At 46.6% G+C, this 20,106-nt stretch overlaps 1 long non-coding RNA gene across 1 annotated transcript; it reads left to right on the top strand.

Annotated features, from left to right (window-relative positions):
• The first annotated feature begins 10,046 nt into the window (after positions 1 to 10,046).
• LOC307162029 lies at positions 10,047 to 14,328 on the top strand. The gene is made up of 3 exons (XR_013821844.1): positions 10,047 to 12,669; positions 12,762 to 12,853; positions 13,207 to 14,328. It is a non-coding gene; the product is annotated as an uncharacterized lncRNA (long non-coding RNA).
• The last annotated feature ends 5,778 nt before the right edge of the window (positions 14,329 to 20,106 follow it).

Raw genomic sequence — 20,106 nt, 5'->3', positions numbered from 1 at the left:
TTTCCTAGACCACTCAGGACCCCAGATTACGCTGGCTACGACTAGAGGATAGAGTTCGTATAGCGCTGAAGAGAGTGAACTAGATGTAGAACTAGGAAAATCATTCGGCCATCTCTCTGCGAACCAGTGCCCTTGGAAAAATCCCCCGAACCCGACGGACGGAGCAGCATCGGTGAATAAATGTAAATCTGCGGATGATTCGAAGTTCTCGTTATAGAAAAAAGAAATGCCGTTCCAATCATTTAGTAAGCGAGACCAGAATGTAATATCGGACCGACAACCTTCGTCTAACTGAACCGGATTACTAAGTTCGGGCACGGAATGTGCAGCTGTTAATAGACGCGAAATGAAAGCCCTGCCTTGCGGGATGATGCTCATCGCGAAATTTAGGTGGCCCAAGAGGGACAATAGATCGCGCTTCGAGACGACTGGTAGAGAGGAAAATTTTTCCAGGAAAGATCGGATTCTTATAAGCTTTTCTAGGGGAAGAGAAGCTTGCATCTTAACCGTATCGAGGGAGATACCTAAAAATTCGAGATTGGTGGAGGGGCCCAGAGTTTTCTCTGAAGAGAGGGGAACGCCGACGTCACTGAAAACCTGCTTTAAGATATCGAGGACGGAAGAATGAGGAGAAGGGAAATCGATAAGCAAGAAATCGTCAAGTAAATGCAAAACGAACGGGAGTTTGCAGACGTTCAGCAGGATCCAACACAAAGCTTCCGACAGACTATTGAAGATATGAGGGCTGCTCCTACACCCGAAAGTGAGCCTTACTGCAAAATAGAATTTTGAATCCCATTTAACGCCGAAAAGTGGCCAGTCAGCAGGGTGTATTGGCATGGTTTTAAAAGCGTCTGTTATGTCTGCTTTAGCCAGCCAAGCACCATGGCCAGCTAGCTTGATTAACTGAATAGCGTTGTCCACCGAAGCGTAATGAAGGGAGAATGGTTCGAGGGGAATGCATTCATTAACGCTTAGAATTTTGCTGGAATGGGGAGAAGACATGTCAAAAATGAGACGTTTTTTACCAGAGTATTTTCGGGTAGCGACACCAATAGAGTTAATCCTGAAGGGGGAAAAAGGAGGGAAGGCGAAAGGGCCGATAACATAGCCTTTATTGACTTCTTTCTCGAGCAGTGTAAAAACAACGTCGGGCTCGTTCATAGCTGATTGCAAGTTTTTAGCTGAAAAGGATGAAGTGAGTTGTGAGAGAATTCCCACCCTAAACCCTTGAGACAAGCCGGTGATGAGATAATCGACGAAAGATGGATCGGGGTGAGAAGAGAGGTAGCTAGAGAGGTTTGAAATGTTGATAGGTGTGGACGGATGTTTGCTCAGAATTTCTTCTGAAACTGGGCTTTCCTTGTGGTTTGAGGTTTGTATCGGCGTGGGCAGACTGATTTCGGGTGTGGGTCTTTGCACAAGCTGCAAATATGAGCGAAACGACAGTTATTAAATGTACACACAGCTTCGTTAAACTGATTGCAAATAGGATTGTCATTAAATGTTTCAGCGGGGCGTCCTCTGCTGGAGGAGCTGCGTCTTACATTTTCAGTACCGCGGACAGCGGCCTGATCGCGGCTAGGAAAAGCTTTCGGGCAGAAAGCAGCTGAGTGTCCGTGAGCGCTGCATATAGAACATGACAAACTTCTTTGACCGCCGAAATGGCGAACAAGCAATTCAGTATCCGTGATGGACCAGTCGAGTCTTGAATTGTAGAGTGTAATGCAAGACGCGGATTTAGCGGAAAAGGATTTATGATACTCATAGAATAAGGTGCCCCCGTACCTTTGATTAAAGTCTGCCATCATGGATAGATAGAGGTCTAACTCTTCCCTCCTATCTGGAAAAACTTGGCATAGAGTGTCCCTGTAAATGCTGAATGCAATTACGAACTCTCCGAACGAAAGATTGCGTTGCAAGCGTGGATCGGAAGTTTTAAGGAGCACTGCCACGTCACCGCATTCCACCATTTTCCTGTCGGCAGCAGGCGAAGGGAGAAGTAAAGAAGCCAGGTTGATGTCCTTACCTTGGATAATATTTGACCTGAGATGTGGAGAGACTGTAGCGGCGGCGGGAGGAACGAAACGCCTACCGAAAGCTTGAGCTGGTGTAGATGAGGAGAGATTAAAACTGGGAGAAGCCGGTGAAGCTGAGACGTTTTGGAATGACGGCTGGATCCTGAGAAGAGGAGCGGGCAGAGAGGTCGATGTAGAAGGTAAGCTTGCTGAAATATTACCGGAGAAAGAGGGCCGAGTTGTAGCGGGATCTGGGCTGCTGTCAGGGTTGAAGAGAGAGTTTTCAAAATCTGTCATCTTGGACTGTAATCCTTTGACCGTTTGGGATAGGTTTTGAACTGCGGAAAGGAGCAGCAGATTAGTATCGGGTGGGTCGGCGATTTGAGAAGGAGATATCTCTTGATCCGGTAATGATGTTCTTTTAGCTGAACGAGGTGTAGATTTTGCAGATCTTTTTCTGCTGGCTTTTTTCGGTTGAGCAGAGGTTGTGGCGGCGTCTGGATGTGGAGAAGTAGATGCAGGAGGATTGCCCAGTGTGTTCTGGGCCAAGAGCAGAAGATCTTCTCTAGAAATTCCTTCGCTAGCAGGGATGCCGGCGTCCTCGAGAGCGTTTAATATGAGTTCAGAAGAGCAGCTCGCCCACGAAGAGGTGCGGCATTGAATTCGGGTACTCCGGCGTGTAGCAGAAGGGGATGGCTGAACGAAATCATCTGAATCTGAGTAGTCACAAATGGATTGGTTATCCTGAGACATGTTTGGTCGGCTACTGTCGCTAGCAGTTGAGTTACTGGAGTGACAGCATCTGCGAACTCAGACATGTGTAAGCGCTGCCCTTTTAAGCTACAGTAAGTGATATAATTGGATAGATGAGGAGGTAATTAATGACGCGAACGATTGAGTCTTCCTGGCAGAACTTGCGCTAGCTTCATTTCATCGCGTTTTGAGTATGACACGCTTACAGGTAGCCCTGTTTGTGCTTTATAGAGTGAATTTACACCTTTGCCATTAATATGTTTATAAGCAACTGAAAAAAGCACAAATGTCAGGGCATGTCAGAACAGACCCAGACCCCAGAGGGTTAAGTGCCTTTCTGGTGTCCTTGCTCGGTGGAGTCGCGCAGGTAGAGTCGATGCTCTTTACCCAAGTCGGTCTTCACACGAGGAGGCTGAACACGAGAGCTGAACGATTCCGCTGACGCTTCCGCGGCAGCGCGCAAACCGATATACAGATAATGCTTTCACCGCTTGAGTGAGTACAGCTGTTTCGGTCGGGCAATTAAGTGAATGACGCGAGAATGGGCCAAATCGAAAGTGCTAGGAGCAAAGGCTTACGTGCAAATTAGACTGCAACAATAATAAGTTTCACTCGCGGCTGTTTGTTTAATGTGGCAACGCGTCTAACTAAAATACAGAATTATGTGAAGTTAAAAATACTAAATAAGCAGAGAATCGAAGATGGCCTTACCTTGACTAAAATGCAGCACTGAAATAACAGGAGAACAGAGTATTCTAGAAAAACACACTTGTGCGCTCTTGCCGTGCCTCTTGTATGCTGTTCGCTTGTCCTGACGGAATGATCTGAATTTCCTCAATTTATATGTATTCTTACAGATGCTGTTTCGGTCGGGCAATTAAGTGAATGACGCGAGAATGGGCCAAATCGAAAGTGCTAGGAGCAAAGAATCATGAGAAGAATGGCATCTACGCTAATTTTAGTGTCTGTGTTTATCCCGAGGTTTTCCTGCAGCCTGCCGGATCCAGGCCGTATCCAGATCTGACGAAGGACCTTCGCCTGGACCGATGACAACGCAGTGCTGAAGTGCCAACTAGTCTCTCCCTATGGAGGATCCCTTTACCACTCTACAGATAAGGCGTTGTCGGGAAAATTCGTCTCGCGGTCCTACCCCAAAGCAACAAAATAAAATAAAATTCTTTATCAAAATTTATAAGGAAAGACAAGTACTTTGTTTAGGCTTGGCTTGTAGGGAATTCCAAACCTGCATATATTCAAATGCACATAACTATAGAACCCATTCTAAATGCTCATGTGAACGCCATCAGCGTTTCTCACAGGTTCGCGTTTAAAGTCTGTGTAGAGAGAATGGTGTCGTCTTAGCGGCCCCTAATTTAATAACAAATGATCATTGCGACGGAAGCAAATCAATCAAAACTAACTTTAGATGAAAATAACTTAACTCTGCTGTACAGCCGAAACAATCTCTGTTGCCTTAAATTATACGCTTATCTCTGTAAAGCTGCTTTGAAACAATCTACATTGTTAAAAGCGCTATATAAATGAAGATGACTTGACTTGACTTGACTTGCAGCTGAGCCGCTCCGTCTGTCTGTGCTCGACTCTCCTGGTCTGACGTCAGCGGAGGACAGTGGGCCTAATGTCAGTGTGCAGCTGAGCAGCTCCGTCTGTCTGTGCTCGACTCTCCTGGTCTGACGTCAGCAGAGGACAGTGGGCCTAATGTCAGTGTGCAGCTGAGCAGCTCCGTCTGTCTGTGCTCGACTCTCCTGGTCTGACGTCAGCAGAGGACAGTGGGCCTAATGTCAGTGTGCAGCTGAGCCGCTCCGTCTGTCTGTGCTCGACTCTCCTGGTCTGACGTCAGCAGAGGACAGTGGGCCTAATGTCAGTGTGCAGCTGAGCCGCTCCGTCTGTCTGTGCTCGACTCTCCTGGTCTGACGTCAGCAGAGGACAGTGGGCCTAATGTCAGTGTGCAGCTGAGCAGCTCCGTCTGTCTGTGCTCGACTCTCCTGGTCTGACGTCAGCAGAGGACAGTGGGCCTAATGTCAGTGTGCAGCTGAGCCGCTCCGTCTGTCTGTGCTCGACTCTCCTGGTCTGACGTCAGCAGAGGACAGTGGGCCTAATGTCAGTGTGCAGCTGAGCCGCTCCGTCTGTCTGTGCTCGACTCTCCTGGTCTGACGTCAGCAGAGGACAGTGGGCCTAATGTCAGTGTGCAGCTGAGCCGCTCCGTCTGTCTGTGCTCGACTCTCCTGGTCTGACGTCAGCAGAGGACAGTGGGCCTAATGTCAGTGTGCAGCTGAGCCGCTCCGTCTGTCTGTGCTCGACTCTCCTGGTCTGACGTCAGCAGAGGACAGTGGGCCTAATGTCAGTGTGCAGCTGAGCAGCTCCGTCTGTCTGTGCTCGACTCTCCTGGTCTGACGTCAGCAGAGGACAGTGGGCCTAATGTCAGTGTGCAGCTGAGCCGCTCCGTCTGTCTGTGCTCGACTCTCCTGGTCTGACGTCAGCAGAGGACAGTGGGCCTAATGTCAGTGTGCAGCTGAGCAGCTCCGTCTGTCTGTGCTCGACTCTCCTGGTCTGACGTCAGCAGAGGACAGTGGGCCTAATGTCAGTGTGCAGCTGAGCCGCTCCGTCTGTCTGTGCTCGACTCTCCTGGTCTGACGTCAGCAGAGGACAGTGGGCCTAATGTCAGTGTGCAGCTGAGCCGCTCCGTCTGTCTGTGCTCGACTCTCCTGGTCTGACGTCAGCAGAGGACAGTGGGCCTAATGTCAGTGTGCAGCTGAGCCGCTCCGTCTGTCTGTGCTCGACTCTCCTGGTCTGACGTCAGCAGAGGACAGTGGGCCTAATGTCAGTGTGCAGCTGAGCCGCTCCGTCTGTCTGTGCTCGACTCTCCTGGTCTGACGTCAGCAGAGGACAGTGGGCCTAATGTCAGTGTGCAGCTGAGCAGCTCCGTCTGTCTGTGCTCGACTCTCCTGGTCTGACGTCAGCAGAGGACAGTGGGCCTAATGTCAGTGTGCAGCTGAGCCGCTCCGTCTGTCTGTGCTCGACTCTCCTGGTCTGACGTCAGCAGAGGACAGTGGGCCTAATGTCAGTGTGCAGCTGAGCCGCTCCGTCTGTCTGTGCTCGACTCTCCTGGTCTGACGTCAGCGGAGGACAGTGGGCCTAATGTCAGTGTGCAGCTGAGCCGCTCCGTCTGTCTGTGCTCGACTCTCCTGGTCTGACGTCAGCAGAGGACAGTGGGCCTAATGTCAGTGTGCAGCTGAGCCGCTCCGTCTGTCTGTGCTTGACTCTCCTGGTCTGACGTCAGCAGAGGACAGTGGGCCTAATGTCAGTGTGCAGCTGAGCCGCTCCGTCTGTCTGTGCTCGACTCTCCTGGTCTGACGTCAGCGGAGGACAGTGGGCCTAATGTCAGTGTGCAGCTGAGCCGCTCCGTCTGTCTGTGCTCGACTCTCCTGGTCTGACGTCAGCAGAGGACAGAGGGCCTAATGTCAGTGTGCAGCTGAGCCGCTCCGTCTGTCTGTGCTTGACTCTCCTGGTCTGACGTCAGCAGAGGACAGTGGGCCTAATGTCAGTGTGCAGCTGAGCCGCTCCGTCTGTCTGTGCTCGACTCTCCTGGTCTGACGTCAGCAGAGGACAGTGGGCCTAATGTCAGTGTGCAGCTGAGCCGCTCCGTCTGTCTGTGCTCGACTCTCCTGGTCTGACGTCAGCAGAGGACAGTGGGCCTAATGTCAGTGTGCAGCTGAGCCGCTCCGTCTGTCTGTGCTCGACTCTCCTGGTCTGACGTCAGCGGAGGACAGTGGGCCTAATGTCAGTGTGCAGCTGAGCCGCTCCGTCTGTCTGTGCTCGACTCTCCTGGTCTGACGTCAGCAGAGGACAGTGGGCCTAATGTCAGTGTGCAGCTGAGCCGCTCCGTCTGTCTGTGCTCGACTCTCCTGGTCTGACGTCAGCAGAGGACAGTGGGCCTAATGTCAGTGTGCAGCTGAGCCGCTCCGTCTGTCTGTGCTCGACTCTCCTGGTCTGACGTCAGCAGAGGACAGTGGGCCTAATGTCAGTGTGCAGCTGAGCCGCTCCGTCTGTCTGTGCTCGACTCTCCTGGTCTGACGTCAGCAGAGGACAGTGGGCCTAATGTCAGTGTGCAGCTGAGCCGCTCCGTCTGTCTGTGCTCGACTCTCCTGGTCTGACGTCAGCAGAGGACAGTGGGCCTAATGTCAGTGTGCAGCTGAGCAGCTCCGTCTGTCTGTGCTCGACACTCCTGGTCTGACGTCAGCAGAGGACAGTGGGCCTAATGTCAGTGTGCAGCTGAGCCGCTCCGTCTGTCTGTGCTCGACTCTCCTGGTCTGACGTCAGCAGAGGACAGTGGGCCTAATGTCAGTGTGCAGCTGAGCCGCTCCGTCTGTCTGTGCTCGACTCTCCTGGTCTGACGTCAGCAGAGGACAGTGGGCCTAATGTCAGTGTGCAGCTGAGCCGCTCCGTCTGTCTGTGCTCGACTCTCCTGGTCTGACGTCAGCAGAGGACAGTGGGCCTAATGTCAGTGTGCAGCTGAGCCGCTCCGTCTGTCTGTGCTCGACTCTCCTGGTCTGACGTCAGCAGAGGACAGTGGGCCTAATGTCAGTGTGCAGCTGAGCCGCTCCGTCTGTCTGTGCTCGACTCTCCTGGTCTGACGTCAGCAGAGGACAGTGGGCCTAATGTCAGTGTGCAGCTGAGCCGCTCCGTCTGTCTGTGCTCGACTCTCCTGGTCTGACGTCAGCAGAGGACAGTGGGCCTAATGTCAGTGTGCAGCTGAGCAGCTCCGTCTGTCTGTGCTCGACTCTCCTGGTCTGACGTCAGCAGAGGACAGTGGGTCTAATGTCAGTGTGCAGCTGAGCCGCTCCGTCTGTCTGTGCTCGACTCTCCTGGTCTGACGTCAGCAGAGGACAGTGGGCCTAATGTCAGTGTGCAGCTGAGCCGCTCCGTCTGTCTGTGCTCGACTCTCCTGGTCTGACGTCAGCGGAGGACAGTGGGCCTAATGTCAGTGTGCAGCTGAGCCGCTCCGTCTGTCTGTGCTCGACTCTCCTGGTCTGACGTCAGCAGAGGACAGTGGGCCTAATGTCAGTGTGCGGCTGAGCAGCTCCGTCTGTCTGTGCTCGACTCTCCTGGTCTGACGTCAGCAGAGGACAGTGGGCCTAATGTCAGTGTGCAGCTGAGCCGCTCCGTCTGTCTGTGCTCGACTCTCCTGGTCTGACGTCAGCAGAGGATAGTGGGCCTAATGTCAGTGTGCAGCTGAGCCGCTCCGTCTGTCTGTGCTCGACTCTCCTGGTCTGACGTCAGCAGAGGACAGTGGGCCTAATGTCAGTGTGCGGCTGAGCAGCTCCGTCTGTCTGTGCTCGACTCTCCTGGTCTGACGTCAGAAGAGGACAGTGGGCCTAATGTCAGTGTGCAGCTGAGCCGCTCCGTCTGTCTGTGCTCGACTCTCCTGGTCTGACGTCAGCAGAGGACAGTGGGCCTAATGTCAGTGTGCAGCTGAGCAGCTCCGTCTGTCTGTGCTCGACTCTCCTGGTCTGACGTCAGCAGAGGACAGTGGGCCTAATGTCAGTGTGCAGCTGAGCAGCTCCGTCTGTCTGTGCTCGACTCTCCTGGTCTGACGTCAGCAGAGGATAGTGGGCCTAATGTCAGTGTGCAGCTGAGCCGCTCCGTCTGTCTGTGCTCGACTCTCCTGGTCTGACGTCAGCAGAGGACAGTGGGCCTAATGTCAGTGTGCGGCTGAGCAGCTCCGTCTGTCTGTGCTCGACTCTCCTGGTCTGACGTCAGCAGAGGACAGTGGGCCTAATGTCAGTGTGCGGCTGAGCAGCTCCGTCTGTCTGTGCTCGACTCTCCTGGTCTGACGTCAGCAGAGGACAGAGGGCCTAATGTCAGTGTGCAGCTGAGCAGCTCCGTCTGTCTGTGCTCGACTCTCCTGGTCTGACGTCAGCAGAGGACAGTGGGCCTAATGTCAGTGTGCAGCTGAGCCGCTCCGTCTGTCTGTGCTCGACTCTCCTGGTCTGACGTCAGCAGAGGACAGAGGGCCTAATGTCAGTGTGCAGCTGAGCAGCTCCGTCTGTCTGTGCTCGACTCTCCTGGTCTGACGTCAGCAGAGGACAGTGGGCCTAATGTCAGTGTGCAGCTGAGCCGCTCCGTCTGTCTGTGCTCGACTCTCCTGGTCTGACGTCAGCAGAGGACAGTGGGCCTAATGTCAGTGTGCAGCTGAGCCGCTCCGTCTGTCTGTGCTCGACTCTCCTGGTCTGACGTCAGCAGAGGACAGTGGGCCTAATGTCAGTGTGCAGCTGAGCCGCTCCGTCTGTCTGTGCTCGACTCTCCTGGTCTGACGTCAGCAGAGGACAGTGGGCCTAATGTCAGTGTGCAGCTGAGCCGCTCCGTCTGTCTGTGCTCGACTCTCCTGGTCTGACGTCAGCAGAGGACAGTGGGCCTAATGTCAGTGTGCAGCTGAGCAGCTCCGTCTGTCTGTGCTCGACTCTCCTGGTCTGACGTCAGCAGAGGACAGTGGGCCTAATGTCAGTGTGCAGCTGAGCCGCTCCGTCTGTCTGTGCTCGACTCTCCTGGTCTGACGTCAGCAGAGGACAGTGGGCCTAATGTCAGTGTGCAGCTGAGCCGCTCCGTCTGTCTGTGCTCGACTCTCCTGGTCTGACGTCAGCAGAGGACAGTGGGCCTAATGTCAGTGTGCATCTGAGCCGCTCCGTCTGTCTGTGCTCGACTCTCCCGGTCTGACGTCAGCAGAGGACAGTGGGCCTAATGTCAGTGTGCAGCTGAGCCGCTCCGTCTGTCTGTGCTCGACTCTCCTGGTCTGACGTCAGCGGAGGACAGTGGGCCTAATGTCAGTGTGCAGCTGAGCCGCTCCGTCTGTCTGTGCTCGACTCTCCTGGTCTGACGTCAGCAGAGGACAGTGGGCCTAATGTCAGTGTGCAGCTGAGCCGCTCCGTCTGTCTGTGCTCGACTCTCCTGGTCTGACGTCAGCAGAGGACAGTGGGCCTAATGTCAGTGTGCAGCTGAGCCGCTCCGTCTGTCTGTGCTCGACTCTCCTGGTCTGACGTCAGCAGAGGACAGTGGGCCTAATGTCAGTGTGCAGCTGAGCCGCTCCGTCTGTCTGTGCTCGACTCTCCTGGTCTGACGTCAGCAGAGGACAGTGGGCCTAATGTAACGTAATGTAATGTAGGTCGGTAACACTATTTTAAGGTGCTTGTAATTAGCAGTAATTAACAGTTAATAAGCAGTAATTAAAAAAATAATAAAACACTTAAGATGCTTATAAACACAAATAACTGTTAACTAAAGCACAATTAACTAATTTATTATTGCGTACAAGACCTTATATAGCCTCTTTATTAGAAACTTGTTGATGGTTTATGTAAGGGTTAATGCCCGACGAGGTGTCCATTATCAGGTTTTAATGGACTACGGCGAGGCGTGAACCGTCCGACGCGCAGCGTATTTCCTTGTAAGACACTTGTAGTGAACGTATTAAAAAAATCTTAATGTTAATAGGCAGCTTATAAAATACATTTTTATTTACATTGATAAGACTTTATACGTGTTTTCTCAAAATATGAATGAACACATTTCTTATTTCTTATTAGCATCCTTATGAGCACTTACTAGAAACTTGTTAACAAGTTATATATGCCTTAAGAACCTTAAAGGGACATCATTACATATGGGGCGAAATGTTTGTTAGTATGTGTGAGCGCTCGAGGGCGGGCACAGACTTACATTTGAAACATGATCGGTAGTGAGAGGTCCTGTAACAGAGCGGGCAGTGAGTAGCTGTGGGCACGGGGAGGTGGACACGTGACCTACTTTTAACACTCGAGCGTCTTTTGCCCGCTTTATGAGAGTGGGCTCTGTGAGAGACACGGGATTTATAGTATTTTTATCATACTCTTTTGAGATTTCTCTGGGTCGCCGTGGAAACGGCGGTTATGTGCAGGCGAGAGGGTAGATTTACCGGCTCGTTGGCTTTGAGGTAAACATCTGCAGTAGCCATGGCAACGGGGACGGACAGAGCGTGAAGCTTTGACGGTGGTCCGGCCGCAGCGGGTACTGCATGAGTGAATGACACAGGGGAAACCGTGCTTGTGTGTAGGGGTGAACACTGGGAGGCGGGCACATTTTCTACACACCATCGGCGCCGTAAAAACAGTGTTTTGGTGCAGGCGAGCGGGTTGTACAACGTGCTCGTGGCTGCGGAATACACATCTGCAGTCGCCTTTTTAAGGGGACTAACAGAGCGAAATGCTTGAAGGCTTGTATTTAGATGCTCAGCAAATACTCGAGCACCATCACGAGAGGCGGGTTCGCTTTCTGTATGTAAGGAAAGCTGGCCGCGAGCTCGGAGAAGCAAACAGCATAAATTTTTATCTGCCGCGAGAGCCGGGATCAAACATGGGTCTCTGGCGCGAAAGCCTAAGATTCTACCACTGGGCCACAGGGGAGAACACATCAGCTTTCAGTTAGCGTGAGCATATAAGAGAGCGTCATAATGTTGTGTGTAGGAGTGTGTTTGCAGCCGTGCGTGTATTATAACAGGCTCGTTTACTGCAATAGTAATATTTCCAGCCGCCTGAACTTAAGAGGGGACTGTGTGAGAAATGTGTGAGAATTGGAGGTTGGTCCGGCCTCAGCGGGGCTAAAACACTCTCTCTTCCTCTTTTCGCAGAAGAGAGAAAGTCATACGGGTTTGGAACAACTCGAGGGAGAGTAAATGATCACAGAATTTTCATTTTTGGGTGAACTATCCCTTTAATCAGATGTTTATTAACATTGACTGTTAGTAATATCTCAAAAGACATGTATTATTGGCTTGTAAGATATTTATGAGCTCCAGCCGAACAGAAGTTTGTCTTCCTGTACTTTGGCCTGGAGTGGAGTCAAGAGTAGGAATCCCTCTTTATTAAAGCTTATTTAAGACTGCACTGAATTCCAAGTAGGAGTAAAAGTTGTAATGTAATGTAATTAAATATTTGATATTAACAATACAATGTTAAGTTTGTATCTTTACATGAATATATCTAGTTTTGAATTAATATGCAATTGTGACAGTGTGCATCTTGTCTTTACAAAATGCATGGAGTAATCACAGCCACTCTTCTTAGGCAACACACACACACACACACACACACACACACACACACACACACACACACACAACAAACCTATGTACTCAGTATAAAACATTATTGTGTAGCGGGAGGAGCCTGGAGGAGCCTCGCTGACTCCAACTTCGCTCCCTGTTCTGTTGGTCTGGAAACCCCTTGCATTTCAAACGAGGAACATGTGGATCAAATTTAAGGTAAGAAAACAGTCAGCAAAGTGGTTAGCTACGTTACTACAGGCTTTACAGTTTTCTAATTGCACAAAAACGAGGCTTTGTGTAATTTGGAGATAACGTTGTTATAGTGGATTCTTACTGGAAGCCGGAGTGATGTAACTACTGATACCATGTGGCTAACAGTTACTTCTGTGCCATGCGGAGCTTCAGCTGGTGGGTGGCTTTAGTTGCTGTAACTGTAAATGAAGTGTGTTTTATGATGATAAAATTAAAGTCGACAGAAACAAGATAAAACCTTCACAAACCATCTTAGATGTCTTTCCATTGTTCCAACAACCAGCACTCTAGTTTGGTAATCTATGTGTGTTGAACCCATGGTGGTCTCTAGGGTTACTTCTTCCCAGTATTCTGTTTCTCCTTCCCTGTGGCTCTAATTCTTTTCAGTATCTCATGATGTTTCTCTTTCTCAGATCAAGGAAGAGTTCTGCAGGATCAGACTGAAGCCACTACAGTCCACATTCCCAGGGGAGTTGGACAAACACACGTAGATTGGAAGAGAGGAGCTGTTGGCAAGAACCTGATGAGACCCTTGACATCATAAACGAGGCATGTGCTTTTATCATAGTAGCTGTTAGTTTAATGCTGTAGCTTTCTGATATCTGTACTGTAAGATAGTCTGGTCCTCCATATATGTGTAGGACAGCAGCACAGAGTCCTGGAGAGAAGCTGCGATCACAGGCCTCGTTCTCTACCTTGAAGAAAAGACAGAGGAGTTAATCAAGGACTACAGGTAAAAACAGTTTTCTAACCTCTCACCTTGTATTAATGCACACTGCTGGAATCACACATTTATTTCATGATTTATATATACATGACTCTCTCCATATAGATATTGTTCAATTCACAGAAGATAGTTATTGTTTATAAATGTAGGCAAATCCATGTGAGAAAAACATTAATGTTCACAAAGGTATTGCTGATGCCCACACACATTTCTTGCCTTAAATCCCAACACCACTCAAACTCCCACAGCAACTACATAATCCCCCCCAGATTTCTGTCCAGAGGCAGAGCAAAGAGCTATATCTGTTCAGAACATCTGCCAAAAAAAGTAGGTTTAATTCTCTCTGGTATATTTCACAGGTTTGTGATGACGACGATGTTTCAGCCATCCCTTCATTTGCACTCAACATATCTGTGGTCAGGGAGGGAGGTCTTAAGAAGCAAGCTGGAATAGCCGTCGCAGGAGCAGAGGTCTTCTCTGGTATTCCCATTGTTGCACAGGCTTGCACCGACCTAATGGGCCTTATTTATGGCTTGGTACTAAACAATCCAAAGAAACTGAAATACACCTTTTAAGGTTTTTCAGAAGATCTTTGTGGAGATGGAGGATTCCCCAAAGTCCACGATCTCAAGGTCATCTTACGGGCCTAAAAGCCATACAGACGTTGTTGAAGGTGGAGGACTGAAAAACTCACTTGTATTGTCATTTTGTTACTGAAGAAAAGCCGTTACAAAATGTTTTCATAATGTTGTTTACAGTTAATGTTAAAGAAAATGTATTTGTAATTGCACCTTTTTTATACTTGTGTTTAAGTGGAAGTTCAATATAATCTTTTGGTTGCTGTGTTTAGTTGAAAATTATGAAACATGAAAGTTATGAAATGTAAATAATATATTTTCCACAAAATGTCTTTTGTGCTCCACAACTATAACACTAACTTTTTAAATATTTTTCCACATCCTTCTTGTATGAGTTATGTTAATGGTTAATAAGAGCATAATAAAGGATTTATTCATTTAAATAAGACACTGTTCCCACTTAAGTTCAGGTAGCTGTAAAGTTGCATTGTTAATGGTTAATAAGTGCATAAATAAGGATATACTAGCCTTCTTACAGTCTGATTACTGTCGATAAACATCCTATTAACATTGATAAGTGGTCTATAAACTGTTAACAAGTTTCTAATAAGTACTCATAAATATCTTACGAGGAATAATAAATGTGTTTTAGGACATTACTAACTCTCATTAAGTCTCATTAATATTAATAAACATCTTATTAAGGTTCATGAGGTATAAATAACTTAACAAGTTTTTAATAAGAGCCTGTAATTGTCTTATAAGCAATAATAAATGTGTTAATTATGCTTCAGTTAACACTTATATTAACTTATGTTTATAAGCATCCTATAAGGTCTTATAAGTGTCTTATTAACTGTTAATTACTGCCTATTACAAGCACTTTAAAATAAAGTGTTACCCAAAAAGGATATGTGGATATTTTCTGGGATTTGTCGATAACAATAGTTAGACAATATTTTGCATATTTAAACAAATGTGTTATTTTGTTTTTTGCTTTGATTCTGTCATCATGGTAGCGGTGTTTGACCCGGAGTGTGTTTCTGTACTGGTACCAAACCACCTCCGTACTAACGGGTCGGTCTAACAGGAGAATATGTAGTTGTAGAAAATAGTAACACATCAGAATCAGAATCTATTTATTGTTATTGTAAGCTCTGCATACAACGAGATCACAAATGCCAGTCTAGCAGACAAAACACAGAACAATAAATACAACCCCATTTCCAGAAAAGTCGGGACCTTTTGTAAAATGCAATAAAATCAAGAATCTGTGATTTGTTAATTCTATTTAACCTTTTTTAACTGACAAAAGTACAAAGAAAAGTTTTCCAATGTTTTCACTGACCAACATAATTGTATTTTGTAAATATGAACGCATTTTGATTTTGATGGCTGCAACACACCCCAAAAAAGTTGGGACAGATGCATGTTTACCTCTGAGTCACTTCACCTTTCCTTTTAATTACACTTTTTAATCATTTGGGAGTTGAGGATACTAATTGTTGGAGTTTTGCAAGTGGAATATTTGCCCAATCTCTTCTGACACAAGACAGACGCTCAACAGTCTGTGGTCATCGTTGCCTGATTCTCCTTTTCATGACGGGTCATGCATTAAGAGCCAGATTTGGACTGCAGTAAGGCAGGCAGGCTCATCTCTTCTACGTGTAGAGTGTCTAGAAACCACTCAGCTTTAGCATGTGCAGAATGAGGCCTGGCATTGTCTTGCTTCCCTTGATAGCAGTTTATGTCTCTGTACAATCCAAATATATGCCTCCATGTCCAGGGGCGGGTCTACGTGGTGGCATTGTGGAAATTCGATTGGCCACCCCAGGAGCCCCCCCTATAAGATGTCTTGTGATTGGTTCATTTTACGGCCAATCAGTTTATAGACTACTGAAGTTCGCGATTCAAAGAAGTGACCAGACAGTGACCTGTCCATGTCAATGGTACCTTCACAATAATGCAAGTTACCCATACCGTTGGCAGTGATGCGCCTCAATACCAGGACAGATGTTTGCTTTAGCACCTGTCGCTGCTGAAAGTCTGGTTGGTCCCTTTCGTCTTTGGGACTGAGAACTCGATGTCCATTTCTTTCCAAAAACAAGCTGAAACATGGACTCATCTGACCACAGCACACATTCCCACGGTCTTCTAGACCATCTGAGATGAGCTCAGGCCCAGAGAACTCGCCGGCATCTCCACATAGAACTGATGTAGAGCTTTCTCCTTGTGTACTACAGGACTCTACAGGTCATTCTTTGCATGAATTCACATACTGATTTGAAGATGTAAAATGTTTGTCCCTGACTTCAAATGTTTTGATACGAGTGTGTGAATGTGTTTTGCTCAACAAAACTTGCACCCCCTGCTGGTGAGGTAAACTAACAGCAGATGGAGAGTATGCTCGGCAATCTACTGCTTTTCCTGCAGTTCCTGGATGTCAACGTAGAATTGTCTGTTGAATTTGAACCACTGAATTTGTGGAAGCGAATTTGCAAAGCGAAATAAAATGGACTAAAAATTGCCTGTTGAATATTGTAGGTTGTTTTTTTAAACAGTTTGACTATTTTGGAAGTGAAATATGAAAGGTGAATATGGATTATTGCATTTTTAATAATGAAAATGTGTTTGAAATGTTTTGAATTGAAATATTCAACCATGCTGAACTTCAGCCCATAAAAATGCAAGCCCTAAAAATACAATGCATTAAAATGCAAGCATGGTTAATGCAATGCCTATTTTTTTCAAGTAGTGCAATTCAACAGGCTTTTTATTTCAAAAACATTTGCCATTATTTTACTTCCATATTTTTCAGCAAGATTGAATGGTTTTGAGCGGAGAGCTTCATTTGGACCTGGAAACAGGACGTTTGGGGAATTGGGTGAGAAGTTGTGGATTTGTGTTTAGAGTTTTGAGAAAAAGAGGCAAAAACAATCGAGAAAAACTGTAAAGCTGAAGTTAATATTATAGAATACATCTTAGAATATAAACATTACCTGCATAGAAATTAATTTCAAATAGACCTGAATTAAAATAGTTAACTGAATTAAATTGAATTATACTCCAAAATAAATAGTTGGATCTCTGTTAACCACAAAGAAAAGAGTCAAGAGAAGGAAATGCCTTAATATTTAGTTTGAAGTCAAGACTTTACACTTCAAGTAGTCATATTCATGACTACTACGACTGCAGCAGGGTTTCACCCTGGTATATCTCAGCTGTGTGGGAAACCTACAGTGGCATGTGGGAACACATGAGAGGAGCTGTGGTGCCTTATCTCCACTCAGGAACAGGGCACAGCACAGGACACCTTCAGCCAGCCGGACCAGTGCTGCCTAAAGCCATTTGCATCTGATCCGTTCATGTTCATCCCAGTTTTACATACAAGTACCGTCAAAATACTATTATATAAAAGGCCCTGTGACTTGGGACTTGTGACTTGTAAGGAGAACATTAGATATCAAAACCTCATGTCAAACATTTCTCTGATAACTATGTAAAACTTTAAACGGTTTAACAGTTTTTTGTACACATAAATAATAAAAGCCAGTTGGTCAGTCAAATGCAGACAGGTTATTGTACAGTGAGAGTTTGGTTAATAAATTAAACAAAAGTATGAACATAACAGAAAAGTCCAAGTAAGGAGGTGGAGCAGTGGACCAGAAACTGGACTGATTTTTTCCTAAACCCAACCAAGTAGTTTTGGTGCCTAATTGCTATTTTTGAAAGTGTAACCAGACGTTGCATATTTATTATAGCTGACTTAATCACAGAGCCCAAAAACAAAGCTAAAGGGTTCCCAGAGGGGTCTTGACCAGGCGTCCATCTTGTTGGGAGTTGGGAGTGGGATGGTGTTGGTCTGGGGGCAGATCCCTAAAGGAGAAGACCTCATCTCTCTCTCTCTGCTTCTTCCTCAGTCGTCCTCTTTGCCTCGGCTGGCCTGAGAGCTGCCATGAACAGACCCCGGCTCCGCTGGCCCTGCATCCTCTTCCTGCTCTTCATCACCATCTAGACTTCATCACCATCCTCTTCCTGCTCTTCATCACCATCTAGACTGCTTTGGGTGCTATTCAAAAGCTACTAAGTGGTACTGTGTGTTGAAGCAAAACAGTAATGAGAAGTGTATAGGAGTGCAGTGACCAGTGAAAATGTTATATTCAGCCGTTGACTTTTTTATGGGAACTGCAGAAACGAAGCAAAACTGTATTAATAGATGAGAAAAAAATCAGTACCTGTGTTTGGATATCTTATTCTCTAATTGTTACCAGAAGACGGGGTTGGTACAGTTTAGGAAGATCATTTGTAGCACGTTTAAAAGCCATCTGATTAGCCTGATAATCCTGCTGTGTTACCCCTGATGGCTGCAGGTCAATCCAGACTAGCTGGAAGTTTAAACACAGACGTGAGACAGGTGAAGCTTGATATATACGCCAATTTGCTATTTCCCTTCACACAGCGTCTTTAAAATCATTATCTTTGTGGTTTCATTCCATTTTATTGTACAAAACTGAGTTCTGTGACACAAAGACAATCAGACGACGAGTGCTTTGAATGGGATGTTGTCAACTCCTATCGAGGAGAGACACGACGACAGAACCATCAATAAACTTCAGGATGGGACTCCACACTTGCTGGCTTTGACACATGTTTGTGTCCAAGTTGAAGAACTGAGGACTGAGTCTGATAAAACACCATTCACACGTTGGGGCCTCCCTGTTAGAAAGTCTATCAGCCAGCTTATGAGGCCAAGGTCGATGTGGATGCTCTCTAGACTTTCTGCTAAAGTTTAAGGCTGAATACAATTAGAAGCAGACGAGAGATCAATCAAAACCAGCGGCATCAAGTGTGCATGTGGCGTCCTCCACAGCTCTGCTCGACCTAGACTTCCCATGATGCACTGGGCTCTGCTCTCCATCTGTATGCATTCTTCTCCCACTAACGCATGTTACTAACTTGACTTCTTCCCTTTCCCATAGTCTTGTGCTTCCTCGTCCCTCTCCTCTCTCCTCCTGTCTCTTTCTGCAGGGGTTTCTGGCTCTGGAGCGGTGGAGTCTGGATCTCCTGCTGCAACTATCATTACTGCTCCTGTTATTAGTATCATTGCTATGATTATAACTTTGATATTTGTATTATGACCACTACCATTAGTATTTCTTTACATCACACTGTGTGTGGCCTCCGTGGCCAAGGACCTGCTGTGAGCTGTTGGGTCTCTGTAAGTATATGACAGAAAGTACAGTCAAGACCTGCGCTATATGTAAAGCACAATGAGATAACTTCTGTTAGGAAGTGGAGTTGTAAAATTAAATTTTTACGGTCTTTAATACACCCAGGCACCAGACGACCTTATCACATTTACATGAAGTGCTCGGATCTCTCTGTGCAACGGCTCTTATGAAAACGAACCTCTGTTAGATATGTTCTAGTTAAAACTCAAAGTTTATAAAACTATTTCATAATTATATACAATATTGTATAATATTTTTTAAAGGTGGAGTTGCCATTTTCTTTAACTGGTGTCCAAATACTCATGAATAAATGTAGAAGAAACCGCCAGACTGTATCTCCGCTAGAAAATGTTCCAATGAATAACAGCTGAATATTTTAACCCCCTGAGGTCGGCTATCGCGCCGGCGCGATAGGCTCGTTTTTTTTTCGTATGAGTGCAAAAAATAAATAAAAAAAAAATATTAATTTTTATCTTATATGCTTGTGTTATACATCAATCGATCCTGTTTAGTGTGTATTTTTTTTTGTGTATGCTCATAATAAAAACAAAGTGTTGTGCTTTTCGCCAAATAAAGAAAAATAAACATGATGCGAGTTCTGCCTACTCTCCGTCAGTGAAGTCAATTCTGAAACGCGTCCGAAAATGAACTGTAACTCAGCGAATACTCAGTCAAACAGGCATACAGTCACACAGGCATGAAGCTTGAATTATCTTCTTTCAAATGAAGTAATTTTTATAAAAAACAAATATTCACAGTTTATATAATATGTATGTAAAGAGAGAGATGTCAGTCGTTCTCATCTCAGCTAATTAAGTTTTAATATGACTCCGCCTACGGAGACCGCGCTATTCAAACGCAAATGTGAGGCGATCCATACAAACCTGTGAAACGCCCACATCCGCTGGATAAGGCCGGTGAAACACTGGAAGCGTGGCGTAAGCGTCTCAGCTGCGTGGCGTGTCCGTTTTTATTTCGGCTCCCATCCATGTTAACAGTTTAGAGTTTGCATACTGCCTGTGTGAGACGCGCGTCTCAGGCGCGGCACGAGCCGCGTGGAAAACGCGTGCATTCTAGAAATAGAACCGACGCCTATTTTTCACGCGACACGCAAGCGTCTTGGAAGCGTTTCCATGCAAAATTGAATAGGAAAATCTGTTTATTTGTCATTTTGACACGAATACATATTAATAAATGTCCTTTTGATGTTTAAAAGTGTCTAGGTTTTGACATAAATGCAAATATAAATGTAATTTTACAAAATATGATCGATTTTCAAATACTGCTGTATTGAATGAACAGCTTTTAGCAAACTCTATTGCTATACTGAGATGAGGAATATATACTGTATGTGTTTTGTCAAAAATAAAGTCATCAACTAACTAATGAATCCTTTACTTTGAAATACGTATGATAAAATGTATACTTTAGTTTTGAAAGACGTTGACTA

The sequence above is a fragment of the Squalius cephalus genome (assembly GCF_949319135.1).
Source record: "Squalius cephalus genome assembly, chromosome: 1".
Classification (NCBI taxonomy): domain Eukaryota; kingdom Metazoa; phylum Chordata; class Actinopteri; order Cypriniformes; family Leuciscidae; genus Squalius; species Squalius cephalus.
The sequence above is the reverse complement of the archived record's forward strand: the minus strand, read 5'-3'. Positions and strand labels throughout refer to the sequence as shown.